Genomic DNA, 16,039 nt, shown 5'->3' on the forward strand with positions numbered 1-16,039 from the left:
AGAGAGATGTAATTTAACATTTACATCATATTCCAATAGGTTTGGTTTATGTAGGAACAAAAAAAATACAGTCAATATTTTTCTGTTGCAGCAACGTTTCCATTTTCCATTCCGAGAACATCAGACTGTATTTCAGGATACCACTTTGTCAGAGTATTCACTTTTCTGTATTTGCACTGTTAGGTGTTATGTTTAAAATTAACACATCAGTACTACAAGAAGAAAAGTTTTTCTTAAGTGAGATTTCTCTCTCTATTGAATTCTCTGCTTTATATATGAAAAAATCATAGTACAAGCACAGCATAATAAATTTTAAACAATAAACCTTTTGTAACACAGAGTGTGTGGACAGCAGATTGAACAGAAGAAAAAGGACATGTTTTTCTCTATTGCTGCTTTTTTGTAGGTTCACATGGAGTACTTACGTTTTCATAGCTTATGTACCTTATACTACCATTTTTTGGTGATTTCAGGGATTTTGGAGGAGAGGTCTTTAAATCCTCTTTTAAAAACACTGAAAAGCTAAAAAAGCATTGAGCCTAAACATAAGATTCCCAAGGCTGCAACTGTAGAGGGTGGAGTCCTATGGGGCAGGGGAGCCAACGCCAACAAACATCAGTGCAGCTCCCTCAGGTAGGATGTTGATTTCATTGAAGATTTTCATACTGTTATTGCTATCTGAAAAAAACCCCCGAATTCTAAGAGCAAAATTTCAGTTACCTCCCATAGCTCAAAGTTTTCATTTTGCTTGGGAAACAGCATTGTTGGGAAATAGTCTAGTCAGGAAGAAATAGGGTCCATCATTGTAGTACAACTAAGAGCTGTTTATTTTTATCATCAATAGCCATGGCTGAGCAAGTAGAAGTTCCTTTTAGGAAAGGACTTGTGGAAGCCAAATAGGATGTGTTTACGCTGTTCCATTCAGACTTCAGCCAACCCAACACTGGCAACTAAAATGGGCTTCCTTACATTAAAGTAAATACATCAATATTATCTCTCTCTCTCTCTCTCTCTCTCAAGGAAAATTTTAGAAGGCAAAAAATGAGATTGCATTTGCTTTAAATCGTCATTCACAACCCCCCCCAAATACTAAGACAATGTGTCAGCACTTATTGGATTCTTCCTACGATGCAAAAACACAAACCAAGAAAATCTTCAAATTCTGACAAAACATTTGTCAAAGATGCTTACTAGCACCGTTCCTGCTTTAGGAATAGTAAACACTGTTTGCAACACATACTTTCAAGACATAATTCTTTTTAAAAGAAAACAATTATTTTTTCCAAATGGAAGAATCCCAACAAGGAGATTTGATCTTTTATTATCTCTTTCCTGCAGAATGGTATTGTTTCACAAACTATGCTGGTCATGCTAAAAGTTCATTTTACTCTTGATCAGCTGGGTAGGCTAGAACACTTTACTTTGATACTTAGGGAACATAGCAAAGTATATCACCTAGCACAAGCATAAATTCTTTAATGGCACTTCTTTGGGATAGGAGACGTAATTTTAAAGGCATGTTATAGGATCCCAGGGGAACAGACGGACACCCGATTCCTGACCTTGCAAAAACCTGCTAACACAAAATAAACTTTCAAAAATATATCTAGTGAGAAAATTCTGTTTTACGGAAGTTAGTGAAGGCTTTACAGGAAGTAAAACTAGAAAATTTCTATTAGGAAAAGCACAAGTTATCTGTTTTTCTTGCACAAGAGTAGATCGCATGACATCCCAACCATTAGACCATGTTAATGTGTAGGAACTGAATTTATAAGTAAAAAAAAAAAAAAGTTCCAAAAGTTTGTTACAGAGTTAAAAAAATCGAAGATTTATTTACATATTCACCTACTTTAAGTGAAAGTTGCAATCTTCCACTGCAGGTTGGCTGTTCTGTCACAGGATAAAGTGTCATTTACCTTCAGATATTCTCTATTTGTCTTGTCTGTGCTTTGTTCCAGGGGTCATAAGCAAGTGAAAACACGAGCAAAATCAAATTATCCTTTGGGAGTTGTGCAAGTCAAAATACATATATAGTCCACAAGAAATCAGAGTAGCCATTCTTAAAAGGTATTTCCTAGGTGAATGACCATCCAATACTTTAGAAGGCTTTAAGGGTGTAACTGGGGTTCCATTGATTAACTGCAGATGTGTCCCCCTGGTTATATTAAGCAATCCAAGGCAGCTACATTCTGTATTTTCCATGACTATGAACTTTCAGAGAAATTAAAGTTTCACAATGCTTATTTAACTGACATTTTTGGGGACCTATTGTAGCTAATATGTGACATCTGTCACAAAATAAAAACAATGAGCCACACTGGTCATAAACAAACAAACAAACAAACAAAACAACTTACAGCATGTGCAGTTCCTTCTTTACAAGCCCTGATGTGATAAAAAATACCAGAGAAAAAAGAAGAGGAGCCACAATGCTAAGCAAGACAGAGCACAACTTATATACACACTTTGTAAAGTCTAATATCAGAGCAGCTGCTGAGGCTGCTCTAACTTACACAAAACCTACGTCACCTCCTACGGAAAGCGCGTCTTCCAGGTAATGCCAACATAAGTCTCCTGGGCTCTTCTTCCAGCAGTACCCTAAGTGCTAGAGTGTTCAGGAGACGCTGATTTTTTTTTTAAACAGACATCTGTTCTACCCTGCGTCTAAAGCAAAAATTACTTTATATATTACATGCATGCGACAGCAACGAATCCTGTGTTTTCCTTGTTGGGTCTTACAGTTTACTTGCAACATGTTACACGAATAAACAGACACAGATTTGAGAAAATAGTTTATATAAATGCATGCTTACCAGCTGGTGCAGAGTGCGAGCAGTGTAGTTGAAAACCGTGATAATCGGCACATGATTCACTGAATTTGCCTTCCTTAAAATCTGACTTGGAATCATTTTTGCTCTCAATCTCATCTGAAGAAAGCTTATCCAGTTCAATTATCACAGCTGACATTGTAAGACAGTTTCAGTCTAACTCAAAATAAAAACAAAGCTGAACGGAAGAAGCCACCACTTTAAGTTCAGCTTCCCCAAACTTGCAGTCCAGGGAAAAATAACTTCCTATCACCAAAAAAAAAAAAAAAAAAAAAAAAAAAAATTCCCCAAACTGTAATAGTGCAAAATGTTTAAGTCAATGACTGAGAAACTATATTTCCATGATGCTGTTCTTCCAGCTCTGCAGCACTTGCTAAATATTGCAGCTCTTCTCTAAGGTAGGAAACTACTACTTTAAAAAGTTCTTCTGTTCTTGTAGTGACAACAACATTATGGCATTTCTGCGTAGCTGCTACAAAAATAGCAAGGATGAGCGGCGACATCTGTATGTCTGCGAAGTTGTGGACTTACTAACTTTGATTTAGGAGTCTAATTTACGTTTTGTTCCCCACTGGTCCAGCTGGGAGGGGCTAAGCGATACCAATGGAAACAAGTGCATCCCGCACGGCAGCCTGGCAGCAGCATGGGGGAAGTTACTTGTGCCACGGTTATGTTTCCTCGGGGAACACTCGGGTCTTTGTCTGGGATGTGTGCAGCAAGAGAAATGACCGCAGGCTACATCGTCCCTTGAAAACAAGTAAAATAAGAAAGAGAGAACTATTTCTTAGCACCTTGAATTCAAAAAGCCTCTTTTCTAGGGAAACCAGCGCTAGTAATTATTAAGGAAAGTGATTTACTCTTTTAAGTTTTGCCCCTTTTTTTTTTTTTTAATTTAATTTTCCTTTCCTTAGATGCAAGTAAACCTCAAGAGGACTGAAGGCAAGAAAACGATCCGTTTCTTTGCAGCCTCTGCCCCAGGAGCCGGCCGAGAGAAGGCTTAAGCAGTGCCAAGAGAGTCACCCACTGGCGATGGGGGGAAGCGACACGGGCAGGGGATGCTCGGGGAGGCAGCCGGGCTTGGGAGGCCTGTAAATGCGCTGCCAAACTCTGCATTTCCCTTCAGAACAGCAGAGCTGAGAAAGCAGGAATTGTCATTTATGGAAACGGATCGCACAAGAGCGTTTAGTAGGGAAATTGCCAAGCCTTAGCTGGAGAAAAGGCGATACGGTGATTTGTTACCTATTAGCTCCTTATCTCTTTCTTTCCCTGTTGACATGAGTCCAGTTGAAACCGAGCTGCTGCTGATATCCTCAATAATATCTGTGCAAGCAGGGAGCAGGTGGAGATCCCATGCACTTGCACAAGAAACATATCTTTAACCAGGGCCCAGATGTTAAAAAAAAAAAAATCATCAATGTACCAGCGGGACACTTCCCTAAGTTAAGGGAATTTGTAATTGCTAGGTGGGTTATGATCACAGCAAGGAACTCAAGTGAGGTAATGAGGTTAATACTAATAAGTAGAGCAACATGGAAATGGGACTGGGGCTGGGGGGGGGGGGTGTGTGTGGAAGCTTTTCAAGGAGGCCAGAAATAATATATGGCAGTTGTCTGTTTTTCATTTCACTTCAATTAATGCACATCAGGGGTAGGAAGAAGGCAGCTTGGTGAAAGTGTCACCACACTTAAAACTTTAGAAATGGTTATATTAACAGGGAAAATAAGCAAATGTTATATTGTTTGGTAGGCAAATCCAGCACAGCTCACACCAAGGAAGGGAAATGAAATATCAGCAAAACAGACTTGCATTGCATCCTGTTTTTAATATCCCTCTATTTCAGCTCCTCTTAAATATGTAAAGTCTAGTTATGCCATTATTGTTGGCCGAAGTAATGCAGTTGTCTCCTGAAATTTCCCCCAAATGAAAATGCTGGCTGCTACATTTGTCAGAAATTTTACAGGAGGTAAGTCCTATCAATATATTCCAAACAAAATCCATAGCTTAAATTGCGCTTCCCTCTTTGTAAATATGCAAAAGATGCATTTTACATGGAGTTGTTACTTAAGTCCAGTATATCAAAACTTCTAAAAAAAGCAGAAGTTTAATCCTCTAATGACAAAGCAGCAAAAATGCCCAGAGGGAGAATCATCCTTCCAACATTCAGTGTCTTAAGAACTTTACACTCTCCTTAGCTGGGTTCTTTAACTTTTCCTGGATACGTGAGCAATTACACCGCCTGCACAAATCCATATCTGAAGGTTTTAGGTTTCTCCAGTGACATTAATCTCAATGTGGTTTAATTAAAAAAAAATGAAGTATCTCATTACTATTGCTGCTGCTAAGTTTCCCATCTAACTCTGAATATGTAAATGAGTCAAGGGCATAAAGCCTTTAGCAGTCTGTGACTTTCTTCATTTGTAGAAGGGATGTTTTTCCTCCTTGATTTTTATGCATTTACACATATGACAAGAGAGGGTACAGTTCCTTGGCAATTTAGACAATCCCCAAACTGTTCTATTCTCTATATACATTATGTAGTGTATGCAAAAACCCTGAAATGCCAACCAACTCTACTGAAGGGTAAGGGTCATCCTTTAAGGTGGAGAAGATGACAACATCGTAAAGAATTATATTCTTTTTTTATTTATTTTTCATTTCCAACTCTGTAGAAAGCAATGTCTGAGTCATGATATATGCTAACCCATGCTTTTTTGTTAGCGGTCAGTGGAAGACCTGAAAGGCAGTAAATGCCTGTAGATCCTTCCCTTATGCCAAAGCAAAGCGGAGGTGCAGGGCCTAACACTGCATCTGCTTTCATCTCGCAGAGCTCAGCCAGCCTGGGAGCAGCTGAAGCTCTGTTTCATTTGGCACCTTCATTTGGCTTTTCTTTGTGTCCTTTTTCCTCTTCTCAAATAGATGTCAAACCTGGGAAGCAGAGCTATTTTGTGGTTTTAATGGCTTTTTATTTGTCAAGTGGTTTTGAGTTCTATTTCTTCCTGCCTTCTCTATCAAAGACAGCCACTTTTGGCAAGATCTGAACAATATTTTTGTAAGTATCTTGGAAACATAAGTCATTTTCAGAACTTTATTTAGGTGTCTAGAGACACATATACAGGCACCTAACCAAACCAAAAGCACCAGAACCTGCTATTCCTCCAACCTCTGTCTAAACTATCTAACTACTATCATAAACAAATGTTGAAAACAAAGGAGCAGGAGATAGTGCCTTCCCAGAACAGGGCTGAAAATAACACAGGATTAAATTTATTCTCTTCTGCTGGGATCCAATTAATATTTGCTTAAGTTACAAGGTGGAAGTGCTCCATCAGTTAAGAATATGGGAAACAGCCTATAGATTTTGTTGCGTGGCACCTGCTCAGAAGTGCAATATCTTCATTTGAATACATACTCAGCACCAGGGAGGAAGTAAATGTAAATGTAGGATCTCTCACCTCTCATATAACTGTTAATCATAACCGACTATATTTTTCGGCACACAAACTTTACTCGAATGGCAATTTGCAAGGTCTTAGCAGTGATGACAAACTTGATTAAGGTCAACAGACAAAAGAGCAGAGGCTTCAGCGCGCTCAAACGTAAGAATTGGATCTGCCTGCATGTTTTCAGGAAGGAAAAAAACAAGGTGTGCGAGAGAAACTTTAAGACATGTATTTATAAGTTCCATGAATTTCTATCTCATTCCTAGACACAGTTGTTGGCACAACCTGGAACTATGAAAAGAAGAGAAGAAAAAAGCTTCAGAATTCCCACCAAAAAAATCTAAATGGATGAAGTCTAAAAAAAGTCAAGACCTTGTTCCTAGGTTAGACATCTATCATCCTCATGAACAGTTTCAGTCACACAGACAGTAATGACCGACCGCACCAAGAGTAAGATAGAATTTCTGGATCCTTTGCTCTGCACAAGGGAAAAGAAAAAAAGGAAAAAAAAAAAAGACCCGACCCAAAATGTCATTGCCTAGTTGTCTCCTTCCCAGAGCTCTTGCTAAGAACTTCAAGAGAGGCAGAAAGCGGAATGAAAATGGGTGAGGGAGACACAGAAATAGTTGGCCTATTCGCTACTTACTGAAGAAACTGTGCAACCAAGGGTGAACCTAACCGGACTTTCTGAAGTCTCTTAGCTTTGTGCGAATAGGTTCCCCACACAATAGACAAGATTTCATGTGTAGCAAAGATTATGCAAGAGTTTTCCCAGGGTTGCTTTTTCATAGCAATTAACACAAAGCCACCTATTACTGGCTGGCTATCTAAATGAGGATTTCCCCGAATACCCAACTACTCAGTAGGGCTCCAAAAGTAATTCCAGTGCTTATCCTTTACTTACTCAGTAAAACAGTGACAGTTTCAGAAAAGTACAGGTCAAAGGATATTTTCTTCTTTCACACAGAGAAATCTACCCATCACATCGATTTACTTTAGTCTCCAAGTCTGATTAGACTATAACAACTTAGAAAGGCTAAATAATTGCTTACCATGTAAAAATGTAGGATTTCCTTGCTCCACAGCAAAACATGGGGTCTCTAGAACAAAACCTAAGGCACATCTGAATATCTGTGGTTTCAAAACCATTGGTATTATTCCGCATGCAAGAAGTAAAAATCTGTACATACATACAGAAGGAATTGGATCCACGCACAAGAAATGAACAATTCCTGTCTTACCTAATAGAAAAAGAGAGACCATAAAGGCATTACACTGTAATAAACCAGGATAGTTTTTAAATAGCAAAAAATGTTTGTACTTTAGCACACCTTTTGATGGTGGCTTTTATATTAACTGAAGAGTTACCCATTTAGATTTCAACAGAGGCAGTCACTTGTATTATACAGAGAGGTAAGGAAGGAAATGCCGTCTATCTTTTGTAAGCAACCCAGGAACACCTCAGACTGTTAAATCAATGCAGGCACAACTGGAATTTGATTATTTTACTATATAATCTCTCTCATTTTAGAGCTGGTAGAAAAGTGAGGCAATTTTGGCTACATTCTGCTGATAAATTAACACACTTGAGTATGTTTTGCAAATAGCTTCCCCAGCAATATTGAATAATCAGTCTTGAAAACATAGTTTTACACCTTTCATTTTCTTATTTAGTGTTGTTGGGAGGAAATAATTTTTAATTTTGAATTAACTGTCCCGTAACAATTTAAAATTCTCTTTAGAATTTACTGCAAATTGTTCCCTTTTTTTAACATTACTTGCAGGACTCATAAAGTCTTATCCTAAAATAAGACAGTGACAATCACTCTCTCTGGGGAAGAAGAAACAAAACCATTAAAGTAAACAGACAGCACACTCCATCACCAAACTTTACCAAGTGAAACAGGAAAATAATTTGGGAAATTCAATTAATAGAGGCAGATTTAATGAGCTGCAGTGCAAGAATCTCAAAGCTGTTTAATCTTAAGATTTCCTAGTTGCATGAATACATTATCTAAAGATAATTTAAACCAATCTAACTTTTCTGTATAGATATCTTACCAACAAATATACACACACACACATGAAATCAAACCAAAAGATACTCTGTCATTACAGTGCAAAGAAACATAGCTTATACCCCCAAGTCTTTAAAACGTCTATTTTGGCTTAGGATTCTACTACTGCCATTTATTTTGTCCCCCAGGCAACATCTGTACTTTTCAAATTGTATTTAATTTGTATTTTTAATATGCTGAATACATCCAGCAAAATGGATTAGCAGTTTGTTAATAACAGTGAGATTTAACATTAGGCACTTGACATTACAGAATTACTAATAAGGAAGTAACCATTCCATATTTTTATTATTTTATTCAGAAGAAATACATTCCATTTTTTTTTTTTTTCAGAAGGGCAAGAGGGCACCACTACTTAAGACCTACTGACATCGGAAAGCTAAAGATATGCACAAAACAACCTCTTTTACACCAGTGATATTTGTCTGTTAAGTATTTTTCAGGGCTATCTGAAAAAATATTTCACAAACCCAGGGACACGAGAAAGCAGCCCATAATCACCAGGTCTCCCTGTATATATAGATGAATTTACTGCGGTATCAGATACTTACATAGGTAAGAGACTGTTTGCGTAATACACTGGAAGGCTTTCGCTTTGTTAGACATAAAGTCCATTTGCAGTTGCTAACATATAATACAATCTTGATATGGTTAAAGCAATGTGCTGTTTCCACCAATAAAATGTTGCTTGTACCCTAAAGTAAAGGCTAGTAAGCGAATAGTAAAGGCAAAATGTCTTACCCGATTAAGGAAGACAGTTCCTCTTCCAGTCATTCCCTAACCATCTAACACGATGATTTTTGAACTTTATGGCATGTTACAACGGCTTTCTCCATATACCTGTAATCACTCTTACTTAGAGATGAAGAAATGAAACAGAAGAGGATTAACCCCAAGGAAACCAGTGGCAAGGCCCAAGACCAAAATGCATCTTAGTTACAAGGCAATTACTTCTCTCAAGTTTCCTCTATGACACTTGACAGGCTACATCCTTAGAGACTTAAGCCGGGTTTTTTTCCCCACTAATGAGCTACTTCAACACAGATTCTAATGAGACCAAGTTTAAACTCAATACATTATTATGCTTGTTAAATTCAGCTAGAAATTTTTAAATCTAGATTTGGAAAATTAAATACCATTAAAGATATTGCTGTGTACAATGAAATGCTTTGGAGTTTGAAGACACTCCTGTGATAGTTCGTTCAAACCTCGCCCACACCAGCGTCAGACTATTGCACATATAATCCAACCCACCGTCTCCAGTGATTTAATCAGTCTAGAGCAATTCAGTTATTTACAGACAGAAATGTAGATGTGGGGCAGGTTCACCAAGACTAAGCTGTCACATTTCAAATCGCACTGACAACAAAACTGAGACTTGGTTAAATATGGAAAAGTTCCACTTGTTTGCATTTCATAGAAATTTCAAGATAGAAGAATCAAATCAGTCATCCAGATTCACGTTTAGTCTTATGTACAAACCTGGCAAAAGCTCCAAGGATAAACAACACGGTTTTCATGAATGGCAAGTTTTCTACCAGTCTGGTATTTTAACAGTTCTGAGTACGAGATGTTTTGTTAGGATACCTACACCTGCATCTCAAAAAACCTAGAAGCTTGGCTAATATAAAAAAGCTCCAATGAAACAGGATAAAGTGAATTTTTACCTGAAGCCTTTTTCTTTCATGAGAAGAACTTCTGTAATACAACCCCATAAAAACTTCACCCTAGTGTTTTTGAGATTGTACACAAGAATTTTCTTTTGACTTAGTAAATTACCTCCTTGCGAGCAAAGCATCAGGAATATTATTTCTATTATCTCATTTATAACAAAAAGATACTTCCTCATTATGATTCTTGTTTTATGTATACAAGATGCTGTATTTGAGACAAAATATACAGCTGCATAGGTTCATTAAAAAAATTCTAGAAAGATCACCTGTTAAGGAATTTGACGTGTGGAAGTATAACATACTAAGTACTCCCTAGGCAGCAGGAAATTAAGCAAAATCCTCAAACCTTCAATTATCAGTTACTTCCAAAACCCAAGATACCACATTGTAAAATGCAGTACTTTTCCTTACCGACAATTACAGCAAATATTACTCAAAGCACTAAGTCATGCAACCATTATTGTAATTCAGTACATTCTCGCAATACTCAGATTTGTATTTACTCTCAAATTACTAGAAGTCACTTTTAATCCTTTAAAAATTCACATGTAAAGTCTTTTAGATGCACAGTATTTCCTCGGTGCCAAGCAACAACTGTGAGCACGTTTAGTGTATGAATTATAGACTCAAGTGAATTAATTTGAACTAGACACTAGGTGTCTGACTCGCTTCATGGTAGGATATGCTTGTTGCTAAACAGAAAGGAAATCAAAACGATCAGAGAGCAATTTACCCTGAAAGAAAACATATTTTTTTTTCCCCCACATATATATAAAAACATACATCGTGTGGCTTTATCTCTTAGTAACAGCAAAGCCTACAGTACGTGTGTCTGAATCCTTTTGGGCAACACGAAGGAGATGGGGAAAGAAACCACACAATTTTATATAACTGGGCATAGCTGCCCCTCTACGGAGAGCTTAGTGCTAGCCAAAAGTAAATGTCAGAGTGAGGCCTGGCATTTCAGGGATGTTCTCACAAGTCTCAAAGTGTAGGAATAGCAATTCCATATTAGCTTTTTTTTTTTTAGAGCCCTTGTATTGAAAAAGCTATTGCAGTGCCAGCAATTTTGTCTTTTTTGTCCCTTTCTTTCATGCTTCATTACCCTAGCTGCCTCTGCTGTTGATATCCTTCTGTAAATGAAAGTATACAAAACAAATGGTACAATTCCCCCAACAGCAGGTTCTCCTTCAGAGAAAGGACTGAATGACTGGTTAATTAACTGGATGTGGTATTATTCAATAATTCCACTGAAACATACCAAGGCTCGTCTAAAGAAAAGGACAAACGTCTACTTTCACATCTCCACTAAATTAGCTGGTTGATATCAAGAGAAAATGATGATTTTAACAGATCTTTTGGCCAGAGTTTTATAATTTCAAACTTAATCACAATGGGCGATTAAGTCCTAAGTTTAGACCTGACAAATATTACTGTATGTACATACATTCATAAGTTTTTTTCCTCACATGCCCAAGAAAACACCTCTGTGTTGTACATGACCAGTGTAATTTCTTTCAGAAGTGCCAGGTTAAAGTCTAGGCAGTTCCAGCATGGGTGAAAAGTGTTCAAGGTCATCTTTAATACTTTTAATATTTTACATCTTCAGAGTTAGCTTTGATGAGATTCAAATCTTGCTGAAATTATCTTATTAGAAGTCTTTCAGGAGAACTCACACATTTTGTTTGGTATAACAACTATCAAGTTTAGAAATAATTAAACTAATTTTGAAAAAGGGTGGGTGAAAAAGAAATCCACAGAATAGGAGAAAACACTGAAATTCTTGAGATACTGTTTTCAAAAGCCATTGCAGGACAAAAGTTATTTCTTAATTCAACATGTCCTAGATAACTGATAAAATAAACCCTGAGGTCAAGATCTGCTTTCAGAAGTGCTTGAGCCAAAATTTACAGTAGACAGCTTTATACCAAATTTATTTTCAAGACTGGTTCGCCCGTAACCCTTACAGCCCTGGGAATCGATGCGTGTTGCCTGCCTGCAGCCCTGGACACAGGAGACGGGTCTGGGCAACATCTCGAGAGCCCACAGCAGAGCTCCAATGGTAGAACCAAGATCCATCCTGAAAAGAGAAGGCAGCACCTCCGTGTCCCAGAGTTTCCCTTTCTCTCAGCAGGAAACAGTGCTGTAGCAGCCACAGCTTGAGAGTTTCATGTAAAGGTGTGAGGGAAAGATCAAAAGCTTCAGAAAGACTGCCAGACCGAATCACCTTTATTTCTCCTCATCACACATACCTTTTTTTTTTTTTTTTTTTAAATACTGACTTCAAGAATTATAATAATAGTAAGGCTCTTTTGAAGTGAAAAAGTGAAAGTGATTAGAGTGACACATTTTCAACACCACCCCAGTACCACACACTAATAATCTAAAGTCTGGTCAAAAAAACCCCCCTTACTCTGCCCTTGTATTATCCCTATAGTTTTGATGAGCATCCCTTTGACTGCAGGCACAGATACCACACTGAAAAAAAAAAAAAAAAAAAAAGGGGTATCCTGGTTTCAGCTGGGATAGAGTTAATTTTCTTTCTAGTAGCTGGTATAGTGCTATGTTTTGGATTTAGGATGAGAAGAATGTTGATAACACACTGATGTTTTTAGTTGTTGCTCAGTATTGTTTATACCAAGTCAAGGATTTTTCAGCTTCTCATGCTCAGCCAGCGAGAAGGCTGGAGGGGCACAAGGAGTTGGGAGGGGACACAGCCAGGGCAGCTGACCCAAACTGGCCAAAAGGGTATTCCATACCATGTGACGTCATGCCTAGTATATAAACTGGGGGGAGTTGTCTGGGGGGGGTGGGCAGACCACTGCTCAGGAACTAACTGGGCATCAGTCGGCAAGTGGTGAGCAATTGCATTGTGCATCACTTGTTCTGTATATTCCAATTCTTTTATTATCATTGTCATTGTACTATTATCATCATCATTATTTTCTTCCTTTCTGTCCTGTTAAGCTGTTCTTATCTCAACGCACGAGTTTTATTCCACCCCCCACCCCAGTTCTCCTCCCCATCTCACTGGGGGGACGACGACGACTGAGCGAGTGGCTGCGTGGTGCTTAGTTGCTGGCTGGGGTTAAACCATGACATAAGGCCAGATTCCTCCATTCTTACTCATATTCCAGAGAATATTAGGGGATATTAAAAATGAACTACAGAAGAAAATTGAGCCAACAGTGGAGGGTGTGCTCTTATCACCATCTTGATTGCTCCCTTTCATACAAAGCTTTTTGCTCCCATAAGGGAGATAAATTATCTAATCACAGAAGAGAAGAGATGCCTTGTGTACAAGCAAAATCAAACAATAAGACCCACAGATTTAGAAGTTCAGTGTATCCGAGATCTTTATTAAGCAAAGGAGATACAAGATAAATTTTAGTGACATACGAGTCTTCAGAAAATAAGAGAAAAAGGTAAGCATTTCAGGAAGCAGAGAGACACCTACAAATAGCATCAACCCTCATTGCCAACGTTAGCGAAGGGAACAGAACATTTTTCATGACAGAGCTATAGAGGTAGAGAAGGTTATAAAGCAAAAAAGGTATTATGTGTTGAAGTTAGGGTTATTCATTTGTATGAGAAAGGGAAAAGCTTTCAGGAACACAAAAAGTGCATAGCTTGTGAGGGAAAGAATCAAAACAAACCTAACTGCTATGAATCCTGTCATATTTATTGAAAACTGCCCCAGGCATTTTGTATATGCTTAGCTAACCCCGTTCAGTCATAACGTCCTCCAAGGCAATCACAGACTTGAAACGGAAAGACTTCAAAAACCCAGCCAATACCTAAGGAACTTCAGTTTCAGTTTTTGAAACTTAGACCACTCAGTTGCCTCCCAAGAGGATCATCGCTACTGTTGAAAACTGTTTCAGAGCCACATCTTTATCTCTGCAGCCAAGGGAACAGAAAGCGGAGTTTGACAGGTTAGTGTCAAACAGGGATGTTATGAACCACCCAAGCCATCAAGTCTAGTCCCCTGTGGTCACGGGCAGACATTCAATTCCCAGTTTTCAGAGAAAAGCAGAGTAAAATAATAATTGAGGAACCACATATCACATATCAAAGGATAAGCCTTTCTTAATTCCTAGAGGGCAAAAAATAATCATAGAATTACATGGTGCAAGCAAGTGCAGCCTGATCCTTTCGCAACCTTTTGAAGATATCAGGGAATCGTACTCAAATTTAATTTTCTCCATAAGTTCATCTATTCTGTTTTTTTTGCCCCATGAAGTTACCTAACTCCTTCTCTACATAGCTTGTACTCTGCCTCCAGTCCCACCTGAAATATTATTCAGCTACTTGAAAATTTCGGAGACTTTTAAACGATATGATGAACAACTTCAGAGTATTTACTCTTATGGCGCTAGTCTTCCTTAGCATAAGGAGAGAAGAATTACTTATAGTATACATATTTTTAATTCGCTTGCAAAACAATCTTCATTTTATTAACCCAAGACAAATAGTCAACTACTTTGATTTTATATTTGTTCTCTTCACTTACATCAATAGTTTCAGTTTGCATACAATTATCTTGAAAAATTTTAACAAGGCTATACAGCATTTCCAATCAGATCCTGCATATCCTCAAACAGCAGCACTAATGCTTCCCTCTTTCCAACAGAAATACCTTGCTTGATGTCCTCTAAAATCACATTAGCAGCTGAAAGTTATCCTTTGATTAGCTTCATTCTAATTCCTATTAGCCTGGTGACAAAGTCACACAACATGAGATGATTAGTTCCTGCTCAGCACTATAAATATTCCCAACATGTATTTTGTCCACAGATTTCACGTACATGTACCCATTTCCTACTCTCAGGTCACTAATCAACATTAAGTAGCAAAGAATATCACTGATTACTTCTCTCAAGGTTTTAGTGTAACCTGTTGTAGTTCCCTGTCCAACCAAATCTTTATTCTCTTTGCATTAACCCCCTTTATCTCCACTTTGAACAATAATTTCCTATAGCAAATGGCATCAATTTTTCTTGAATTGCAACACCGCATTTCTTGTTTATAAGAATGGACTTACAAAAAAACCACAAGGTAGTCACCGTTTCCCTTTTGATAAAACTGGGCTATAATTGAATCCCACTTCCTCTTCATTTCTGCATGTGTAATGATTCTTTGCTTCAAAGCGCATTCCAATTTTTGAATTTTCGCACAGCATTGAGGTGGATCACCTCTCCCTTCTCTTCCCCCATTCTTGAACGTAGTTACAAGGCTATATATTATCTAGCCAGGGTGCCGAGTCCAATTCTACAGATTAACTAGAAATCTTTTCTTTTGGATTTGTGACACTATAAATTTTTAGTCTTGGATAATTAATAAGACCTCCTGATATTGTCACAGTATGGTAACTATACCCCGTACTACCAAGCTGTAGACCCATGTTGTGCTTGGATTACAAGAATTTAGTTGCCAAAACCAAAATTACCGGCTTTTGCCGGGCCAGGTAGGTGGTGTAGCCAGGACACCCTGTAGCTGCTGCCCTGGAAGGTCTGGACCTTCCTCTGCCCTGGGTGAGCATCCTCCCAAGCAATGGGGTGCAGAAGCAGCAGCAGCACAACCACTGCTAAGACGTAACAGATCCTCGTAGTCCCGCAGCGATACATACCTCTGCTCGCTTATGGTAGCATTTAGTCTGATGTTATCTGTAGACTCGCTTAAGCTTATTGCCACGGTAAGGACAGAAGATACAAATAAAGTTTTGGGAGGACAGAGCTGCATGCCACCAAGTCCCCACCACTTTCCTCTTCTCTGTAGGAAAAGTGCTTTCCTCCAAAGCAGAACACAACAGATAAGGACTAGGGATGCACGCTGGAAAACTGGGAATTATACTCTAACTGCTTATTTAAATAACAAAAGCTACATTAGTGACCTGGGGAACAATCTACCGAGTGACAGAATTTTTTAATTCGGGTTTGCTTTTTTTTCAGAATCTGTAAAAAAAAGCCACAGATTTTGGGTTTGTGGTTTTTTGGTTTTTTTTTTCCCAGAGCTGGGTT

Source organism: Haliaeetus albicilla, chromosome 16 (assembly GCF_947461875.1).
Source record: "Haliaeetus albicilla chromosome 16, bHalAlb1.1, whole genome shotgun sequence".
Classification (NCBI taxonomy): Eukaryota; Metazoa; Chordata; class Aves; order Accipitriformes; family Accipitridae; genus Haliaeetus; species Haliaeetus albicilla.